Source organism: Hemicordylus capensis, chromosome 2 (genome assembly GCF_027244095.1).
Source record: "Hemicordylus capensis ecotype Gifberg chromosome 2, rHemCap1.1.pri, whole genome shotgun sequence".
NCBI classification, from domain to species: Eukaryota; Metazoa; Chordata; class Lepidosauria; order Squamata; family Cordylidae; genus Hemicordylus; species Hemicordylus capensis.
In genome coordinates this window covers 147,514,806-147,535,519 of record NC_069658.1, presented here as the reverse complement: position 1 = coordinate 147,535,519, position 20,714 = coordinate 147,514,806, and the positions used below count along the sequence as shown (strand labels likewise).

The following is a 20,714-nucleotide window of genomic DNA, read 5'->3' as shown; positions in this document are numbered from 1 at the left end:
TTGTAACCTTTTCTTTAAATAAATCCTTGCAGTTCTTCAATACTAAAGAACTTTCTCAAGACCTCTTGCTTTGCTGGTTTCTCAAACTGGTTTTGCTTTGCTATTTGGGGACTGAACTGCCATTCTTTCCCTACACTTGTGCAGTTAGATTAATCCTCCCCCAGGACAATGCTAATATGACAGTTTCCCAGTGCTGCTTTTCACCGATGGTATCCTCTATTCAAGTCCATGCACAATTACAAAAAGCCATAGCAGCACAATAGGAGGATTATCAAGGCAATCAGAACCATTCTGAAATTTATTCCAGCCACAATGGTGGACCACCAGGGACATTATTTGCATCATGTTTTGATGATCCAGAGCAGCAAACAATGCATAAAGAGAAGTGATGGTACAGCAACTGAACATGCCAAGTTTAATTTTAATCAGAGGACAACGGGGTGGGGGTGAGGAGTGACCTGTAGTGCAATACCAAATCAGCAGAATTTCAGCATCAAGCTCTCATCTGCTTTTAAGTTTTGTATTCCAATATACAGAAATTGAGGAAAAAAGGATGCAACAGTATGCCAATAGTTTCAGCTGACTTCAAAATGCCATTAGGTTAGTGTTTTTCAGTAGCACACACAATTTAAGTAGTTTTAACAAGCATTTTTTATTTAATGCATCTGAGAATCCTCAATCTTCCATCCCATAAGCATTTATATACCCTCCCCTTCAAGCCATATCCTCCTGGGGTAGCTACTTCCATGTATATATACGCATGATGAGAAATGGCACGTTGAATCTAGGCTTACACAAGCGGAATAATGTTCTCACCAGGGATATTTACCACAACCTACAACCCCCTGAAAAGCCATTCATGAGGCTGAGGGGACCCTCTATAAGTGGCTGGCATAAAACATGAAGGGCTGCAGGAACCACCACCCCTACCCCAAATTTGGATTTCTCCTTCCCTTGCAGCCTCATCCCACAGGAAATCTTTAGGACTGGCTTTTGGAGGGAAGATTAAGCTGTGGGCTGCAGTAGGGAGAAACGGGCAGAAAAGTTCCTTTCTATGAGCAACACACCACCTATGCAACTCTGGATCCAAACCAGAAGTGAACAAGCACTACACTTCCTCATCTTCTGGATGCAGGAATTAGTTTTTGATCCGCCCCCAAACCATCCAAGTACTATCCCCAACACAGCAGGAAGCTGCCAATTTTGCAAGCCCTGCATTGTGGTCTGCTATTGTTGAGGCACACCTTATCTTCATAGTAGTGTCACAGTTAAGCAATGCCCTTCCTGGAGAGCTATGAGATGTCCTTCAAGAAAGCGAGAATCTTTCTTTTCTGTTGCTTACAAAATCTTAAGTATCCATCCAATCGTTCTGAAACTAGGCAATAAGGGACACCACCCATCTAGATTAGGTGAAAATATAATGGAAAATGGCCAAATTTTGGCAGTTTAAATTTAGAATGCCTAAAAAGAGGGATCAAAGTGCATAACCTTTTTCTGAAACAAATGTTTAATCTTTTATTAAATAATACATTTTACAATTTTTATATCACTTTACTTTGTCCCAAGAATTCAGCTCCATGCTAGCCTGGTACCTTTTGCTGGGTTGAAGAACATCTATCCAGTAGTTTTTGAATAATTATTGTTCAAAATCTCCATAAAAGGGAAGAATAACTAAGCAACGGATAACTGAATTGTGCCCACTGAGAATTCTGAAGCCAAAGTTGGGAGGAGCAAGACCTGGCAATTTCTAGTGAGTGACTTAACATAGGTACCTGATAAAAAGAGAGTATATGAAAACTCTGGCACTTGTGTAGTTAAACCACCATTCCTCCCCTACTCTTCTTCATGGGCTTTCGTTTTCTCCCTCTGCCCCCTTACTTTCAGCTCTACCAAAAGGGGGAAATAAAGCACCTCAGCAAAGCTTGGAATCAATTACTAAAAAGTCCACTGATTCGCCTGGAGCTTATTTCTGACTAAACACGCATAGGAATCAAGACCAGAAGAGATCCTAGGCAAGAATATGGGCACTCTCTTTTCCGTTCCTCCCATCCCCTCAGTAAAAGCACAGAAGAAGAACTCACTTAGGGGGAGGAGAGGGCATTTTATTTCTCTGGGGATTGCTTACTTCTGAGTAAAAATGTATAGGATTAGGATCAAGGATCCCAAGCTAGGAAGTTCCAAAGTAGTACAGCAAGGAAACACTAAAAACCATTCCAACCCAGCACCAAGAAATCATCATTCTGATACAGACTGCTCTTGAACATGGAGGCTCTGCACCAAAGCCAAACTGCCTGTGAATATGGAAACTTCACTTGACCACACAGGAAATGAAGCCTCCATATTCACAGGCAGCTTGGCTGTCATGTAGAACCTCCATGTTCAAAGGTAGTCTACAGCAGAATAGTAGTTTGTGGGCGCTGGGTGGGAGTCAGTGTTCCCTCCAAGGCAAGTGTCTGTGCTTGAGCTCACACCTTTGTTGTCCGCTCAGTTAATCTTAGATCCCACTCAGGTTTTATCAGGAAGGTCCCACTCTGAATACATATGTGCACACAGCGCCTTGATACTGCTGCCCAGAACAAAACTCATTCCACACACAGATGGAAAAAATTAGAGAACACATGGGAGTTTCTGGAATTTCTTTACTGCACTAGTTTGGGGCTTTCTGGAAGCATCTGGCTGAGTACTTTAAGAGGCTACTGGGCTAGATTTCACATGCCCTTTCAAGTAGCATTTTGATAACTGAGCCTGCAGTTCTGGATTCAGTAATCCAAAAACCTTCAGTTTAAGATAAGAGTTAAGATGCTTTACATTTTCACTCATGTCCTAAAAAAGAATGGAAATTGCAAGCTAAGTTGCCCATCTCATATAAGCTGTAAAGACTTTGTACAGTATGGTATATGATGATGGCTTTTGAAATGAGGCTCCATGCACCCACACTTTGCCTTGATCAGATATGCATAAGGCAGGAATTTATCAGGGGAATTTATCACTAGCAAATAATTAGGGAAGCTACAACTGTTAAATGTCTGCCCAGATGAATCCCTCCCCAGCCCAATATCCAACTGAAAGACCAAGGCAAAGTGTGAGTGCATGGAGCCTCATTTCTAAAGCCATCATCATATACCAGACTGTACTACAAAGTCTTCACAGCTTATATTTATTTATTTAGCAAGTTTGACCGCCTGACTTCCTTAGACTTGAGATGGTTTACATAAATTAAAAAAAATAAAAAAACACAAAGACGGGGGGAAGGAAAAAAGAAAAAAAGACGCCCCCTCCACACACGTTAAAAACGAAAAGCCTGGCAAAATAGATAGGTTTTTCAGGAGCTTCTTAAAGGACAGAAGGGAGAAAGCATGACAAATCTCAGGAGGCAGAGTGCTCCATAAGGAATGGTGCAGAATCCAAGATGGGCACCCTTAAGTTGCCATTTCCATTCTTTTTTTAGAGCATGAGTGAAAATGTAAAGCGCCTTAACTCTCATCTTAAACCAAAGGTTTTTGGATTAATGAACTTCCAGGAGTTTTTAAAAGGAAATCTGCTTAGACACTATGGGGAAAAGCTTACCCGTGCTGGTTAAGTGGAGTCTTCCTGTTCTTAGACAGTATACCTCTAATGCAAAACCTCTGTGTTCAAAGGTAGTCTGCCACCATCTTATATCCACCACAAGGCCCTGGTCATCTCTCCTCCGCCTTGAATTCCCTGGCAAGTACAATTCCCACCTCACTGCTGCCCTACGTGCTTTCACAAGCCCATTTGTCAACCTGCCCCACTGGCTCAAATAGCTTATAAGGACCAGTTACCTGGACACCAGCTTCTGCTTCCTCATAAGCATTCACCCCAGCCTCAGTGCGCTTCCACAACCTGTTGCCACCTCCTTGCATTCCCTCACAAGTTCATACACCACTCCATTGCAGCCATGGAAATAGTGCTGGGAGGAAGTACACTTTCCAGATGGCCCCCATGTGCTTTTCCAATGTCCCTGTGTGAGTTCTCAGCCCCATGGGCTCTGCTTCCTGCAGAAGAGGCCTTCTCAGCACCGGGAATATAATGAACAGCACCAGGGGGATGCTACAGATCGATTGGGGTTGCAGTGCCCAATGAACAGCCCTTGTAGTCAGTCAACACTTGTTTTCTAGAGTTTAAGGGTTAGTTTTGAAACTGCTACATCTCAGCCACTTTCTGCACCAGATCTGAAAGGGTGGTGTCCCTTGGTTGATGCCTGCAAGCTTTTAAGCAGATAGGGTAGACAATTTAGATTTTATGACCAAGATAATATTCAGGGCTTATGATGTTAAAATGCGGAAACCCCTCCCTCATCTTTACCTTGAAAGCCCTATATGGCTTGAGACCAGGTTACCTAAGAAAACACCTAGCCCTGTATGTCCTGACTTGGACTCTAAGATCTTCTTCAAAGGCCCTGCTTTGAGTGTCCCTGCCAATGAAGTGATGCAGGGGGCTACTAGGGAGAGGACCTTTTCAGTGGTTGCACCCTGTTTATGCAACAGGCTCCGCAGTAAGGTTTGCCTGGCATCATAACTTTGTTCTTTTAGATGCCAGGTAAAGATCTTTCTGTTCACTCAGGCCTTTTGATTTGATTTTAAAAACCAACTTAAGTTTTTTGAATTGTTTCTGCGTTGTGTGTGTGTTGTGATTTTGTGTGTTTTATGGAAGCAAGTATCACTGAGTGTAATGGAGTTTACTTCCTTCTAGGTGTGCACATATAATTATTATTTATTCAGTTTCTATACCGCCCTTCCAAAAATGGCTCAGGGCGGTTTACACAGAGAAACAAACAAATAAGATACAACTCTGTCCCCAAAGGGTTCACAATCTAAAAAGAAACACAAGTTAGACACCAGCAACAGTCACTGGAGGTCCTGTGCTGGGGGTGGATAGGGCCAGTTATTCTCCCCCTGCTAAATAAAGAGAATCACCACACTGCAGGTTCAGTTATCAAAATGCTGCTGGGAAAGGCATGTATACTCCAGCCCAGCATCCTCTCTCTCACAGTGCTCAGCTGCATACTTCAAGAAAGCTCCAAAGGGCAGCAAAGAAGTCCAAGAAACCATTCCCACCCAGTGCCAACAAACTCTGATTGTGCTGCAAACTGCCCTTGAACATGGGAGGTTCTACATGAGAGCCAACCATCTGTGAATATGGAGGCTTCATTTCTTAAGCATAGACAAGTGAAGCTTCCATATTCACTGACAGTTTGGCTCTGCTGCAGACTCCATGTTCAAGAGCAGACTATACCAGAATGCTGGTTTCTTGGTGCTTGGGTGGGAATGGTTTTTAGAACTTCCTTCAGGTTCCTTCTTCGGAACTTCCTACCATGGTATCCTTGGTCACAATACTATACATTTTTACACAGAAGTAAGCCGCAAAGAAATAAAATGGTTTCCCCCTTTTTATGCTTTGCTGGGAGGAAGGGGAAAAAAAAAGAGAACCCACATTCTCGCCAAGGATCTCTGCTAGTCCTGATTCCTATGTGTGTTTACTCAGAAGTAGGGATGTGCGTTTCGTTTTGTTCACAAAACAGGCCATTTCGGCTGTTTTGTAGCCAAAACAAAACGTCCCTGTTTTGGATACAAAAAGTTTTGTTGTTTCGGCTGTTTTGGAACTCCATTTTGCAATCGCAAAAAGTCTTTCTCCTTCAGTCTCCATTTTGAGTTTTGACATCTGTTTGAATTTCCAGCCCTTCCAGTCCGCAGATTGGCCAGCAAAAGCATGGGCTGATCTGCTGGCAATTGCCTCCTTATTCCTTTTAAGCAAATTTAAGGGTAAATTTTACCCCCATTGGCTAGTGGGGCAGTGTGCATTTACCCTTATTGGCCAGTGGGGCAGTGTGCATTTCATTGTTGTTGTTTCACACTGTTGTGTGTAGATCAATTGCATTTTGGACCGGGGGGGGGGGATGTGGATGTGCATGACCTTTGGAAATATGCCTGATTTTTTCCAAAGCTCTGCTGTTGATGTGTGATGTTGATGTTATTTGGGGTGGATTTGGGGCAGAAAGAGGGATTTGGGGGCAGAAGAGTGGTTCAGGTGGTAGTGCCCCAATGGGTGCCTGCTGCCACCCAGATTCCAAAGGAATTGGGAAAAGGGCTGATTTTTAAAGAATTTCTGAAGTTGACATGTCTTTGGGGCAGATTCGGGGCAGAAAGGAGGCCTGAGGGGCAAAACAGCGGGTTGGGTGGCAGTGCCCCAAGGGGTGCTTCCACAACCCAGATTCCAAAGGAATAGGGCAAAGGGCTGATTTCTTAGGAATTGTTGAAGTTTATGCTTCTTTAAGGTTTTTTCTCCCTAGGGAATAACGGAGGTTTCAGCAGACCCGTAACTCCACCGGGGGCACTGGGGTGGCCGGGAGCGAGTGGTGGTGTAGTGCACATAGGGTGCCAACCACCCCCATGGGTTGCTAACCCATGGGGTGCTGGGTTCTGTTGTTTCTGAGGTGTTCTGAGTGTAGATTCTCTGGTAGCATATGAGATTTAAAATTACAAACCATGAATCCACTCTCATATGCTACCAGAGAATCTGAATCTACACTCAAAACATCTCAGAAACAACAGAACCCAGTACCCCATGGGTTAGCAATCCATGGGGGTGGTTGGCACCCTATGTGCTCTACACCACCACTCACTCTGGGCCACCCTGGTGCCCCCCAAAGTGCAGTTATGAGGCAGGAATTATGGAGGTCCATCATTCCCTATGGGGAAGAACTTTACAGATGCGCAAACTCCATTACATCTTTAAAAATCAGCCCTCTGCCCAATTCCTTTGAAATAATTCTGGCAGCTTCCTTGCCCTGACTGGGCATTACCACCCACCCTACTTTGCTCTGGGCCACCCCTTCCCCCCCCAACATGAAGCTATACTTTTGCTGAAACCTCCATTCTTGCCTATGGGAAAAATCCTATACTTCAAAAATTCACCAAAAATCAGCCCTTTGCCCAATTCCTCTGAAATTTGGGTGCTAGTCTCCAACCACTGGACACTATCATCCCCACACACTAGTTTTCCCCGGGGCCATTTTTTAAAATCCAAAACGTTTCGGATTTGGATTTTGCAGTTTTGAACAAAGAACAAAATGGGAGTGTTTCGGATTCGGGCCATAAACAAAACAGAAAAAAATCCAAAACGCACAACCCTACTCAGAAGTAAGCTCCAGTGGAATCAATGGAATTTCTAGTAGTTTATTCCAAGCTTTACAAAGCAGAGGGAGAAAGCAAATGCCCATGAAAGGAAAGGGGCAAGGGAGGAATGGTTGCTTAACTATACAGGTTCACAGACGGTCCTCATTGGGCACCTATGTTCAGAACCAGGAAGTCACTCACTAGAAAGGAACATTGGTCTTACCATGAAGGATTCTTTCTCTTAGGTGGATGAAGGTCATCAGCTTAGTTTGGATTTATCAGTCATCACATGGCTTGAGACAGGATAGGGTTAAATTTTTTATGAAGGCTAGCTTCCTGTTAGGCAGTAGGTGGTGCCAGAAACCCTAACAGCTTCCTGTTAGGCAGTAGGTGGTGCCAGTTTCGGGCCTGTAGCATAGAAAGGTATAAGATAGAAGATACACAGACAAAGCAGTTATCCATACAAGGTGAGAAAGAAAATACTATGAATAATGGATGGACAACTCAATTGTCCCCCAGAGTCACTACCCTATGTGCAAAACTGGCACCCCAACCATCAAGTTTATATCTGCGGGTGGGTCTGATGACCTTCGTCCACCTAAGAAAAAGAACCCTTCACAAGAAGACCAATGTTTCTTATCTCTGTGAGAGGGACATTAGCAGAAAAGGCGGCTGAAGTAGAAGCACTATGAGTGGAATTAGCTGTAATGCCCATTGGAGCAGGCAAGCTGCGCAAGAAGGCAGATCTGGCCATGGTTACCCACGCCTTAGTCACGTCGCTGCTGGATTACTGTAACGCGCTCTACGTGGGGCTGCCCTTGAAGAATATCCGGAAACTGCAGCTAGTGCAAAACGCGGTAGCGAGGGTTTTATCCGGAGCTGCCCACTGGGAGCACATCACCCCCATTCTGAAAGAGTTGCACTGGCTGCCAGTTCATTGCCGGGTCCAATCCAAGGTGCTGGTTTTGACCTTTAAAGCCCTTAATGGTTTGGGCCCGGGGTATTTGAGGGACCGCCTGCTCCCAAGGGTTGCTGCCCGCTTGATGAGGACATCTGAGGGGGCCCTGCTCCGGGTGCCAACAATGAGAGAGGCCCGGTTGTCGTGTACTCGGGACAGGGCCTTCTTTGTTGCTGCTCCCAGACTTTGGAATGCTCTCCCAGTGGCCATTCGCTCCTCGGACTCCATCATGGCTTTTAGAAAGCTTGTTAAAACTTGGCTTTTTACCCAGGCTTTTACATAATCGTTTTTACTGCTGCTTCTGTGTGTTTTTATCTGTTATATTGTTTTTATGCCTGTATTTTATATGTTTTTATTTTTTTTAGCTTGATGTTTTATTGCCTTTTTATTGTATGTTTTAACTTTTGTAAACTGCCTTGGGGTTGTCTTTCAACGAAAGGCGGTATATAAATGCAACAATAGATAGATAGATAGATAGATAGATAGGATAGAATAGGGATGTGCACGGTCCGGAGAAGTCCGGACCGGCACCGAAGGGGGGCCTTGTTTTTAGGGCGGGGAGGGCTTGCTTAGCCCTCCCGCCTCCTTGCCCCTGCCAGCGCCCGTATTGTACAGTATAGGGGCGCTGGAAACCAGCCGCCCCCCTCCGCCGCGGCGAAATAACCCCTAAAACCAGCCAGCCCTCCCTCCCTCCCTCCCAGCTAGCTGCCCGCCCGCCCGCCCACCCACTCATCCGGTCGCTGGATAAAAAGCGAGAGGAGCTCCGGCACAGAGCTCCTCTCGCTTGGAAGGCCTCCAGCAGAATGGTGGCATGCACGCGCCGCAAACCACACCGTTCTCCGGAGACCCAGTCTACCCGCCGGGAAAGGGCCGGGTAGACCGGGCCTCCGATCGCTGGGTAGACCGGGCCTCCGATCGCCGGAGGCCCAGTCTACCCAGCGATCGGAGGCCCGGTCTACCCGGCCCTTTCCCGGCGGGTAGACCGGGCCTCCGATCGCTGGGTAGACCGGGCCTCCGATCGCTGGAGGCCCGGTCTACCCAGCGATCGGAGGCCCGGTCTACCCGGCCCTTTCCCGGCGGGTAGACCGGGCCTCCGGAGAACGGCGTGGTTTGTGGTGCGCGCATGCGCGCGCGCGCAAGCCACCATTCTGCTGGAGGCCTTCCAAGCGAGAGGAGCTCTGTGCCGGAGCTCCTCTCGCTTTTTATCCAGCGACCGGGTGAGCGACTGGGTGAGTGGGTGGGTGGGCAGCTAGCTGGGAGGGAGGGAGGGCTGGCTGGTTTTAGGGGTTATTTCGCCGCGGCGGCGGGGGCGGGCGGCTGGTTTCCAGCGCCCCTATACTGTACAATACGGGCGCTGGCGGGGGCAAGGAGGCGGGAGGGCTAAGCAAGCCCTCCCCGCCCTTAAAGACATACCCCCCACCCGGACCCGAACCAGGCAGGGCCGGACCGGTCCGGCAGTTCGGCCATTCTTTGGAATGGCTGCCGGACCGGTTCGGGCACACCACTAGGATAGAAAGCTCCAGAGATTCGTATGCTGATGTGATAGTTGCCCATGTCCATAGGGATATGGTGACTTTGGATACCCTGTTACCCAGGGATGAAGGAAGAAATGTAACGAAAGGGGAGTTTGGTGTAACATGGCAGGTAAATTCTGAGTGCCCTGCACACATCTAGAGAGTGCCATAGTTTTTCTTTGGGGTGTATCAGAGAAGAGCAGAAGGACAACCTCCTGTGTCTGGTGGAGGGTAGAATTAACCTTTGGGAGGAAGGTAGGGTCTAATCGTAGAACCACTGCATCCTGATGTAACGTGCACAGCTCCTTATGACTGGAGAGCGCACCCAATTCTGATACTCTTCGTGCTGAAGTAACTGCAACAAGGAAGAGCACCTGGAATGAGGGGAGTTTTAAAAGGTACCAAGTGGAGTGGTTCAAAGGGAGTTCTAGTGAGTGCATGAAGAACCCTATTGAGGTGCCGGGGGGATGTTGACGGCCCCCCTAAGGAACCTTGAAAGGTGAGGATGGAGTAAAGAGGGTGTATCTGGGGCAGACCATCTGAGCACTGAGGCAAAGGATGAAATTTGACATTTCAGTGTACTAGGTCGTAGTCTAAGTTCCAAACTGGATTGTAAGAAAGCCAGTACTTGGGGGACCCCTGCAGTCAGAGATACGTGCTTCCAGCACATCCACCATGAGAAAGCTGACCAAGTAGACTGGCTTGTAGAAGGTGGACAACCTTCTACAAGCTAAGATAGTATTCTGTATTTCCAGTGAGTACCCCGCTTGAGCTAGGGCTGAGAGCTCAACCTCTACATGGAGAGTTGGAGCCATTGAGGGTCTGAGTGGAGAATGAGGCCCTGTGTCAGATGGTCTTGTTGTGGAGGAAGGTGCCAAGGGGGCCAATTGAGAGATTCAGTAGGTTGGAAAACCATGGCCTCCAGGGCCAATAAGCTACGATGATGATCAGGTCTGCCCTTTCTAACAGCGCATTTTGAATGACTCTGCGAATAATGGCCAGCAGGGAAAACACATCTAGAAGGCTATGGGGCGGGGGCATGGTGCCATTAATGCATGCATGACTTCTGCCTGGGGGAACTGGAACCTTGTAAAGAAGCATGGAAGTCGATGGTTGCTTGCTGATGCAAGTAGGTCCACTTCAGGAAGGCCTAGTACCTCGGTCATCAGATGGAACACGTCCAGGTGAAGTGACCATTCTGTGGAATCTATCGTCTGATGAATAAGCCAATCTGCATGTACGTTTGCTGCAGTGTTCCCTCTAAGGTGTGCGTATGTGCGTGCGCTCATACTTTTTTTGATGTCCACTCAGTTAATTTTGATGTCCACTCAGGTTGAATCAGGAAGACCCCACCCTGAATGCACTTGCACACACATTGCCTTGATACTGCTGCCCAGAACAAATCTAACTCCACACATAGATGAAAAAAATTAGAACACACACTTGTTTGCTGGCCCACTGAGGTGTTCCACCGAGATGGACGGGGGCTATTTTCCACCCTAGCGAATAAAAGATTGGATTCCGCCATGATTGCTCTTGACCTTGTTCCCCCTTGGTGATTGACTGAGGATTTTGCACTGCAGTGATGTTGTCCATCTGGATGAGCACATGGGTGCTCATGATCTGTAGTAGGAAGCAGTGTTCTCTCTAAGGCATGTGCATGTGTATGCGTTCACAAGTTTTTTTAATGTTTGCTCAGTAAATTTTAGATCCTGCTCTGGTGGAATCAGGAAGGCCCCACTCTGAATGCATGTGTGCACACACTGCCTTGATACTGCCACCCAGAACACTCATTCTGCACACAGATGGAATTTTTTTTAGAAAGAACACTGGTAGGAAGTGAATGAGTATTAGGCAGATTGCACGGAGCTCCAGGCAGTTGATATTGTGATGGTTCAGGTAGAGATCATTTGCTCTGTGCATAAAGGCTCTGGCAATGAGTTCCCCAGCCGGAGAGACTTGCATTTGTGGTGATGGATGTCCGTGAGGAGATTGTGAGTGAAAGCTCCTTGTTGAGTGCCAGACAGTCACCATTCGAGTGACCTGAGAAGTTTGTTCATGAGGGGGAACTGCACCTGCCTACATTCCATGATGGCTTACTGATGTGGTAGGATGTGCAACAGGAGTGTTCTTTAATGCCATCTTGACCAAGGGATGCATTCCATGCAAGAGATCATTGAGCTTAGGATCTACACCAGGAGCATCAGGTCTGCCAACACGGTCTCCCAATCAGGTCTAGATACAGGAGAGGATGAATTAATGATCTCAACTTGCCTTTGCATTCAGAAGGTACAGACACTGTCACATTTTGAGTGTTGATGACGGCTCCCAAGCACTGCAGTGACTGGGAAGGCGACAGATGACTTTTCTGGTCACTGATGACCAATCTATGGTTCAGGAGTGTTTGTGTGGTCTGTTGAATTTCCTTGTAGGCCTGTTGATGGGTCTGAGGTCTAATGAGCATATCAACCAAATAAGGGTGGATATGAATGGCTTGCAGGCATAAGCGTGCCACAAGGGCCGCCATCAGCTTCGAAAAACACCCGCAGGGCCAATGAGAAGTTGAAGGGCATTGCCCTGTATTGAAACTGGGGATTGTTGTAAGCAAATCGGCAGTAGTGATTGTATACTGGGATGTGTAGGTAGGCCTCCGAGAGGTCTATGGAGATGAGAAATTCCTGGGATCACATAGCTCCCTTGATAGATCACAAAGATTCCATGTGGAATGGCTTTTTTTATGAACCAGTTCAGGTGCTTGAGGTCTAGGACTGCTATCCAGGACCTGTCTTTCTTGTACCAAAAACAATATGGAAACTATGACTTACAATAATTCTGTTGATGGTAATGGTTCTGTTACCTTCATCTCCAGCAGATGAATAGCCAGATACATCTGTAGTTGTTTGGATCGGTTTTTAGGGACAGATGTGGGTAAGAAAGTGGTCGGGGGGAGGGGGGACACGCTGTTCCCTCTAAGGCATGCGCATGCTCACAAGTTTTTGGATGTCCGCTCAGTTCATTTTAGATCCTGCTCAGATTCAATCAGGAAGGCCCATACTGAATGCAGGTTTCCACACACTGTCTTGATACTTCTGCCCAGAACAAAACTCATTCCACATAGAGACAAAAAGAGAGACCAGGAGAGGGATCTTAGGGTCGTGGTGGACAGCTCGTTGAAAGTGTCAACTCAATGTGTGGCAGCTGTGGAAATTCCATGCTAGGGATCATTAGGAAGGGGATTGAAAATAAAATGGCTAATATTATAATGCCCTTCTACAAAACTATGGTGCGACCACACAGAGTACTGCGTACAATTCTGGTCACCACATCTAAAAAAGGACACTGTAGAACTGGAAAAGGTGCAGAAGACGGCAACCAAGATGATCAGGGGCCTAGAGCACCTTTCTTATGAGGCACGACTACAGCACCTGGGGATTTTTAGTTTAGAAAAAAAGATGACTGCGGGGAGACATGACAGAGGTCTATAAAATCATGCATGGTGTGGAGGAAGCGGATAGAGAGAAATTCTTCTCCCTCTCCCATAACACTAGAACCAGGGGTCAGCCCATGAAATTGATTGCCAGGAAATCTAGGACCAACAAACGGAAGTACTTTTTCACACAACGCATAATCAACTTGTTGAATTCTCTGCCACAAGATGTAATGGCAGCCAACAACCTGGATGGCTTTAAGAAGGGTTTGGATAACTTCATGGAGGATCTATCTATCAACAGCTACTAGTTGGAGGGCCGTGGGCCACCTCCAGTCTTAAAGGCAGGATGCCTGAGTATCAGTTGAAGGGGAGTAACAGCAGGAGGGAAGGCATGCCCTCAATTCCTGGCTGTGGCTTCTGGCAGCATCTGGTGGGCTACTGTGCGAAACAGGATGCTAGACTAGATGGGCCCTGGGCCTGATCCAGCACGGCTGTTCTTATGTTCTTATGACCACAGGGCTGTATGTGTCTTAAACTCTAATGCGCAGCCATTTAACACCCACCAGTCGGTAGGGGAGGCCCACTAGGTTCGCAAGTGTAGGGCGAGTCTGCCCCCGACCAGAATGGAGTCATTGTTTATGCATTTGGTAACTGGGGGTGGAGGGGAATCATCTGGACTGTTGTGGTCTTGAAGATCCCCTTGCGCGTTGCTGCCACTGGGGATGCCAACCAGGTTAGTTGGTTGTGGGTCTCTCTTCTCTGAGGAGGATCCTTTATTTCTAAGAAATGTTCTGTTGGGATGAAAGGAGCTATTATTGAAACGATAGGGCTTCCATGAATCTCGGCATCCTAGGGGAATAGGTTTTTTTCTTATCCCTACTCTCGACTACGATTGGCTCTAGAGATTCACCAAATAGCTTGGTCCCCATGAAGGAGAGGGCTGCTAGGTTGAGTTTGGATTTAGCATCTGCATACCAATCTTTTAGTCAGAGGCTCCTACACACTGCCAACCCAAAGCCATAGCCCTGGATGCATGTTGGATAGAATCCCGGCTGGAGTCAGCCATGAGTGCAGCAGCCTTGGCTAGTTTATTAATGCCCTGGCATAACTTATTTTCTGAAAGAATGTATTGTACTAATTCTTTTGCCCATGGAATGGATGCACATGTGAAGATTGCAATGGTAGTGGATGCTCTAATTACTGTAGTTGATTCCTCATGAGCCTTTCTTAGGAGAGAATCACACTTTTTGTCCTCTGGAGTTTAACTGTTCCTCCCCTTCTTTGGGCATGATTGCCCCTGAGACTAACTGGGCCACTGGTGCATCACCTTGGGGACAGAGAGCAGGTCCATTATATCTGGGGAGAGGCTAAATAATTTTTTAGGGAGTTATGTGGAAGATCTGCAAGAGACGGGGCATTCCATTCTGCCACCATAGTGTTTTTGAACAGTGGTGGAAATGGTACCATAGCTGACAGGACCAACTCCGATGGGAAGACTTGTAGTTCTAGGCCAGGAGGAGGTTGAGGAGCGTCTGGAGCAGAGACTTCATTGATGACTCTCTTAGTTTTGCCAGTAATACTTCAAGTCAGCTGGTGAGAATAGGTGTGAAGAGCTTGGTACTTGTGGTGTGGAGCCCTTCTCAGACAGTTTCTCATCTTCTGATGAGGAAGAGGAGGGGTTCCCAATAGACTTTTATCTTGCCCCATGGTGCCCTGGCCCGAGGCTTGAAGCACCTTCTCTCGGGGGGGGGGGAGTGCCCCCCCAACCCTGACTGGAATCCAGAGAGGAGTAGGCTCCCAGGTTCTGTCACCCTAGGGGCTAGAACCGGTTGGAGTAAAGTGGGCTGAAATAGCATAGTGAACCAGAGTCTTGCATTCAGTTGAAATAAATTCCTTTACCCATTGACACACATCTTCTGGGAAAGGATTTTTATTTGTTTGTTTTGTTTTTACTGTCACCCTGGCAAGGTCTTATTCACTGAAACCCACTCTTATTTTATTTATCACATTTTTATACTGCCCAAAACGCGAGTTCTCTGAAGTTAGTATAGGAGCAGAGGCAGTTTGCATGGGCTGTGTTATCTGGGATTGTGCAGCATCAGGGACAAGCAAGCTAGAGCCCTGATCTAGCGCAGAAGGAAGCCTGGCATTCTGGGATATGGGGAGCAGAAACGGCACAGCCGCAGCTCCCTCCCCCACTTCCTCAGGCGCAGAAGAAATGTCTCTGGTTAAGAGGGCACCCTTGTGCTGCACACCTTTGTCCATGTTGTCTTGGGGCAATATGGGAGGTAGGAGTCTGGGCTGCTTCTGTTTCAGAGAGCACGTAGCAGGATACACTCACTGAGGCACACAGTGGGGGGGGGGGAGAGACTTTTGCAGGGTTTCTTTCTTTTTTGAAACCGAGCATTCCTTGTTTCGGTGTTTGTTTTTCTTTGTAGCCCTTCTATGTTGCTTAGGGTTCCAGCAGGGGTTTAATCAGCTTTGGGAGAGAGGGATCATTTAGCTCCTGAAAGTGCTTTCTTAAAAAACAAACACGCTTTTTCCTCCTTTGGGTCTGAATGGGGACCTTCTGAGAGTGAGCCCACTAACATCTCTCTCAACTAAGTGGCCTCCATAGGCTTGAAATAGGGGGAAGGGAGCATGAAAAAACTAACTGAAGGGGGAAAGGTATAAAATAAGCTAACCAAGGCCAAACCAAAAATAACTGAGAGGTTTTAACAAACAGACCAAGTTGGAACATAAAACAAAATGAAATGACTCCCTTTCCACCCTTGCACATAAAAAATAGAGCAGGTACAAAGAGGGAGGGGGGAAGGAACAAACTAGCCTGATTGTTTAGAAGTCGAGTAGGAGCTCTTCAAAATCACTGTCTTTTGAGCCAGACAGGACAGGGACTGGGTTTCTGGCACCACCTACTGCCTAACAGGAAGCTAGCCTCCATAAAATTTTTTAACCCTATCCTGTCTCAAGCTTTTGATGACTGATAAACCCAAACTAAGCTGATGACCTTCATCCACCATAGGAAAAAATAGCCAGGAATTGCCTTTCCCAACTTTGGCTTCAGAATTCTCAGTGGGCAGACACAGTTATGCTCTTAGCTAACTTTCCCTTTGTTAGTTTCCCTGTTATTATGGGCATTTTGAACAGCAATTACTCAAAAATCACATGATTTATATGTTTTAAGCTAGCAAAAGGCACCAGTCTAGTAGGGACCTGAATTGGGGGGGGGGGGATGCTAGAAAGACAAGCATTTAAAAATATATACATTATCTGTAGTGGAAAAAACATGGCCAGAACTCTAAAACCTCATTTTAGGAATTTTTGCATTGGATTTACATCAAATTTGGAGTGGTGTCTCTTGTCCTTTAGTTGATGTGTGCACAATTTCAGAGGGGTTGGGTGGATAGTTTTGACTTTCTAAGCAGTAGAATGTGTTCAGGGCTTCTAATGGCAGAATGTTGAACACACACTCCAGTTTAACCATACAGGCACAACTGTACCAGCAGAATGCGCACTTACAAGGGAGTAAACTCTATTAAACTCATTGGGACTTGCTTCCAGATCATGAAGGAACAGTTAAACAATCCCTGGGAAATGGTGTTGAGGAAGAGTAATGAAAATAGACTTTTAAAATGTGGGTGAGAAACAATCAAAACTCCTGTAAACCCAACACTATAACCCTAACTCACACAGCTTACAGATGGGTCTCACAGAAACTGATGTTATCCAAAGGATCCCACAGAGCACAAGATCTGTTAGTATATTTAAAACAAGAATGTCAATAACACCTCCTGCTTTGTAAACAATACAACAAGAAAGAGACATTAGCCATTAAGTGGAAGCCCATGGCTTAAAGAGGAGAAATGTACCCTATGTTCAGAGGCTATGCCTCTTGTGTACAGCTTTTTAAATGTACTCCTTTTTAGACAGCAGGGAAAGAAAGATACAGGCACCAGCAATTGTCATTAAATCATGCCATAACTTCATTGAAAGTTATGAGCACCCATGCCAGAGAAGATCACATTATCAGCTCTGACCTTAGAGCTCTTCCCCTACCTTCCAGGGCATGCTTAAGACTTGCATGTCCTGAGGGAAGGAGGGCAGGAGGGGGGCTCATGCAATACCCACTCCTTTAAGGGCTGGAAATGTAAGGTTGTGGGGACCATAAAGCAGCATATGAATGGCCATATATTATTTTTTAAAGGTGCAATTCTCTGAGGGCCTGTGGCAGAAGGTTTTCCTTAAGAGGAGCCAGACTGGGTTAAGGCTTGCTGATAGTTAGTGTATAGGCCAATTTCAGATATGAGGGGTTTCTACCTGATTGGGTGGGGTTGTTATTTTGTTCAGGTTCAGAGGGCCTAAGGCAGAAGCATTTCCTTCCGGAAGAGCCAAAGTGCATTCTGTGCTAGGCTTATCAATGGAACTTATGCATTAACTATTTCAGGACTTAACAAACCTCTGCTCTCAAGACCATCTGGAAGCAATCCAAAACAAACAGAACTATGAGAGATACAACTCAGAAGACAAATCCTTAGTTTTAGACTCTGGCTGGCATCCAGATTAACTTATTAAACAGTAAAGGTAAAGTGTGCCGTCGAGTCGGGGATGACTCCTGGCAACCCCAGAGCCCTGTGGTTGTCTTTGGTAGAATACAGGAGGGGTTTGCCATTGCCATCTCCCATGCAGTATGAGATGATGCCTTTCAGCATCTTCCTATATCGCTGCTGCCTGATATAGGTGTTTCTTATAGTCTGAGAAACATACCAGTGGGGGATTCGAATTGGCAACCTCTGGCTTGTTAGTCAAGTCATTTCCTCGCTGTGCCATTAAGTGGCTTATTAAACAGTACTACTCAGGAACCAGTTTAAATGACTATTACATTTTAATAGGACTTCCTCTAGTAGGTTTAGTCAGTCTGTCAGCGACTGAATCTGAAGTGGTAGTTGTCAGTCATGGGAATTAACTAGTAAAAAAGGGAGGAAAAGTCTTCCAAAACTTCAAGATAGTTTTGTTCCAGAGATTTATGCGCAATGGGACTGTGTAAAACCACACACAAAATTTACCTTAAAGTGCCCAGAAGGATGAAATGTTAAATATTCTCACTGTTCCAGTACAAATTACTTTTAAAAAATGCCTTGTGCCTCTTTCTGGCTCAGTCAACCTAATCCTCAAGGCCCCATCACCACCTGGTTCCATGCTACAGAGATCCACAGCCCTCTGCACATGCTTAGAATTATCCTTTTTAAGAATCAGATAGTCCAGGGACTGTTTCAAAAACATATTATTGTGAGCTGCCCAGAGAACCACTTGTTATGGGGCAGCTAACAACATTAATCGTCAAACTGCCAGATGTAAATATCAAAATGTAACTTTTGCTGAAGTTAATTAAGCATATTTAAGCAGTTTCCATAATGCAACAGACCTTTCCACCTGCTCCATATGGGGGAAAAAAAGCTTGGCTTCCCGTAAAGGAGTCACGTGAACACACAAAGCACAAGGTACTGCTCAGAGCACTGTTCCTTGTAAAAGGGGATTCCCAGATGTTGACTACAACTCCCATATTCCCTCATCAAAGGCTACTGCAGTTGGGGATGCTGGAAGTTGCAGTCAACAGCATCTGGGAATCCCTATTACAGGGGAAATCCAGAGCTTGACACACTGAGCAGCCACTAGGGATGTGCAAAATGTTTTGATGGCGAAACATTGACTCAAAACGAGCCATTTTGAGTTCAACACAGAAAGTTTTGAAAGTTTAAATAAAGGGCCTGTTTTGAGCTCAGAGCAGAACCCAATTTCAATCTATACATTATGGTGTTCTGAGTGCTATTTTGGCAGCCTCCCACCCACCTTGCAGATTAGTTTTCTGGCACTGGATTCCAATTGGCTTGCAATATCCTTGCTTCTTGGTTGGCTTTTTATCATACAAATCAAGTGTTGTCATGGGCAACTCTGCCCCCATTGGCTGGGGGTGGTGACACAAACAGAGGGAATTTCAAAATGTATTCAAAGGGACCAGGATGCAGTGAGAGCCCTTATACTGTGCCTCTCTTGAAGAGGATGAATCAGGAGAGGAGAAAGGGAGGTTTTACTTTGTAGTTTTCTTTTCTTAGCACAGAGTATAATATGCTGTGCAACTGTTGCTAAAACTATCTGGTTTTGCTGGATCTCAAAGGGAGAACATGCTTAAAATTATCCTCTTTAAGAATCAGGGATTCTTGAGCAAGAACATGGGTGCCTGCCTGCCTTGAGTTGCAGTTTGCTTTGTTTGAGATAAGTGTTGTGGTGAGAAATGGACAGTGGCAGCTCTCTCTCTGTGTATACAATATTTCTTGGCAATTGCTGTGATGAGTTCCATGTATGGCCCTGAAACTAACTTGTGCTTCACTCAGAGCTCTGGTCTGTTCTGCAATCTGCATTGCAAGGTGTACTGAGTCAAAAATGTGGCTGGAATTGCTTTAGTTGAGTTTATGGCTATGCTTGCTGCTAAGTAAGGGTGCTGCTGTTGCAATGCTAGGAAGTAACAAGTCAACTGTGTGTGAGAGCAATTTGTGCCAATGATATTACTGCATGCAGGCACTGTGGCTGGCAGTGGATTCTGGGTCAGTGATTCTTTTTTGGCCATTTTTGGACTGTGTTGGGAGGGACAGATTCCTTTTACTGCGTGCTTCTGCAGAGTTTTTCAAGGCAGTGTTGCAAAATGAATTTTAGATTGCAACGCAAAACTTGTGTTCATGCACTCTCAAGTGCAGACTGTTCCAGTTATAGGGAACAATGGGGAAACTCAAAATACCCCATTTATGTCCCTAGGAGCTACAAATAGGGAACAAAGTGGGTTGTGTGGTAGGGCATGATGGGTGCTACTTACCACCCAACCCACAAAAGAAATGGGCAAGTGGATTTTAAACATATTTTAAAATTTGTTAAATATCGCCCTTGCCCATTTCTTTTGTGGGTTGGGTGGTAAGTAGCACCCATCATGCCATGCCACACAACACACACTGATGTTCCCGCATGGGGAACAATGGGATGTTTCGAATTTCCCCATTGTTTCCTATAGCCAAAATACTCGAAACATGGAGCTGTTCCATTGAAACAGCGGGCTCGACCTTGGTTTCCGATGAAACCTTTCGGCCATTTGTGTTTCATTTCGAGCTCGAAATAGAATGCAAAATCTGTTTCGTGCACATCCCTAGCAGCCACAGTTATGCAGTACCAGCACGATGATGAACTTTATTTGGAGCAATTTCTTTCAAGACAGTTTTTCTACAGAAAAAAATAAAAAGTGGTTGGAAATTGCAGGAAGGAAGTGAGAGGTGTCCCCAATCCAATCCACAGTCAAGCCTTTCTGCATAAGAACCTAGCTTCTAGTGAACAAAAAGGAAGAGTACCTAGTGTCTGAATTACTGGATGGCAATACACAGGGAGAAGAGAGGGATACTCTTCTTCCACTTCATCACCCTCCCAAGGCCTGCACATCTCTAGTCAAGCTCTAAAACAACAGGGGTTGTCTTCTTCATAACACAATGAAGAAGCGGCAACCCTAAAGCAGAGATCAAGAGGAGAAGAATGGAAAAGCTTGGTTTGTCACTCAAGTAACTCTAATCTCATTTTGTGCCAAGGTTTGGATTTAGCATACAATAAAAGGCAGCCTTCACGCTCATGGTTACCATTCTCTA

At 45.8% G+C, this 20,714-nt stretch overlaps 1 protein-coding gene across 4 annotated transcripts in view; it reads right to left on the bottom strand.

Moving 5' to 3' along the window:
• The window catches only part of TDRD7 (tudor domain containing 7), a 97,693-nt gene that overhangs the window by 42,782 nt on the left and 34,197 nt on the right, over nucleotides 1-20,714 (bottom strand). The gene's annotated exons all lie outside the window — the stretch shown is intronic.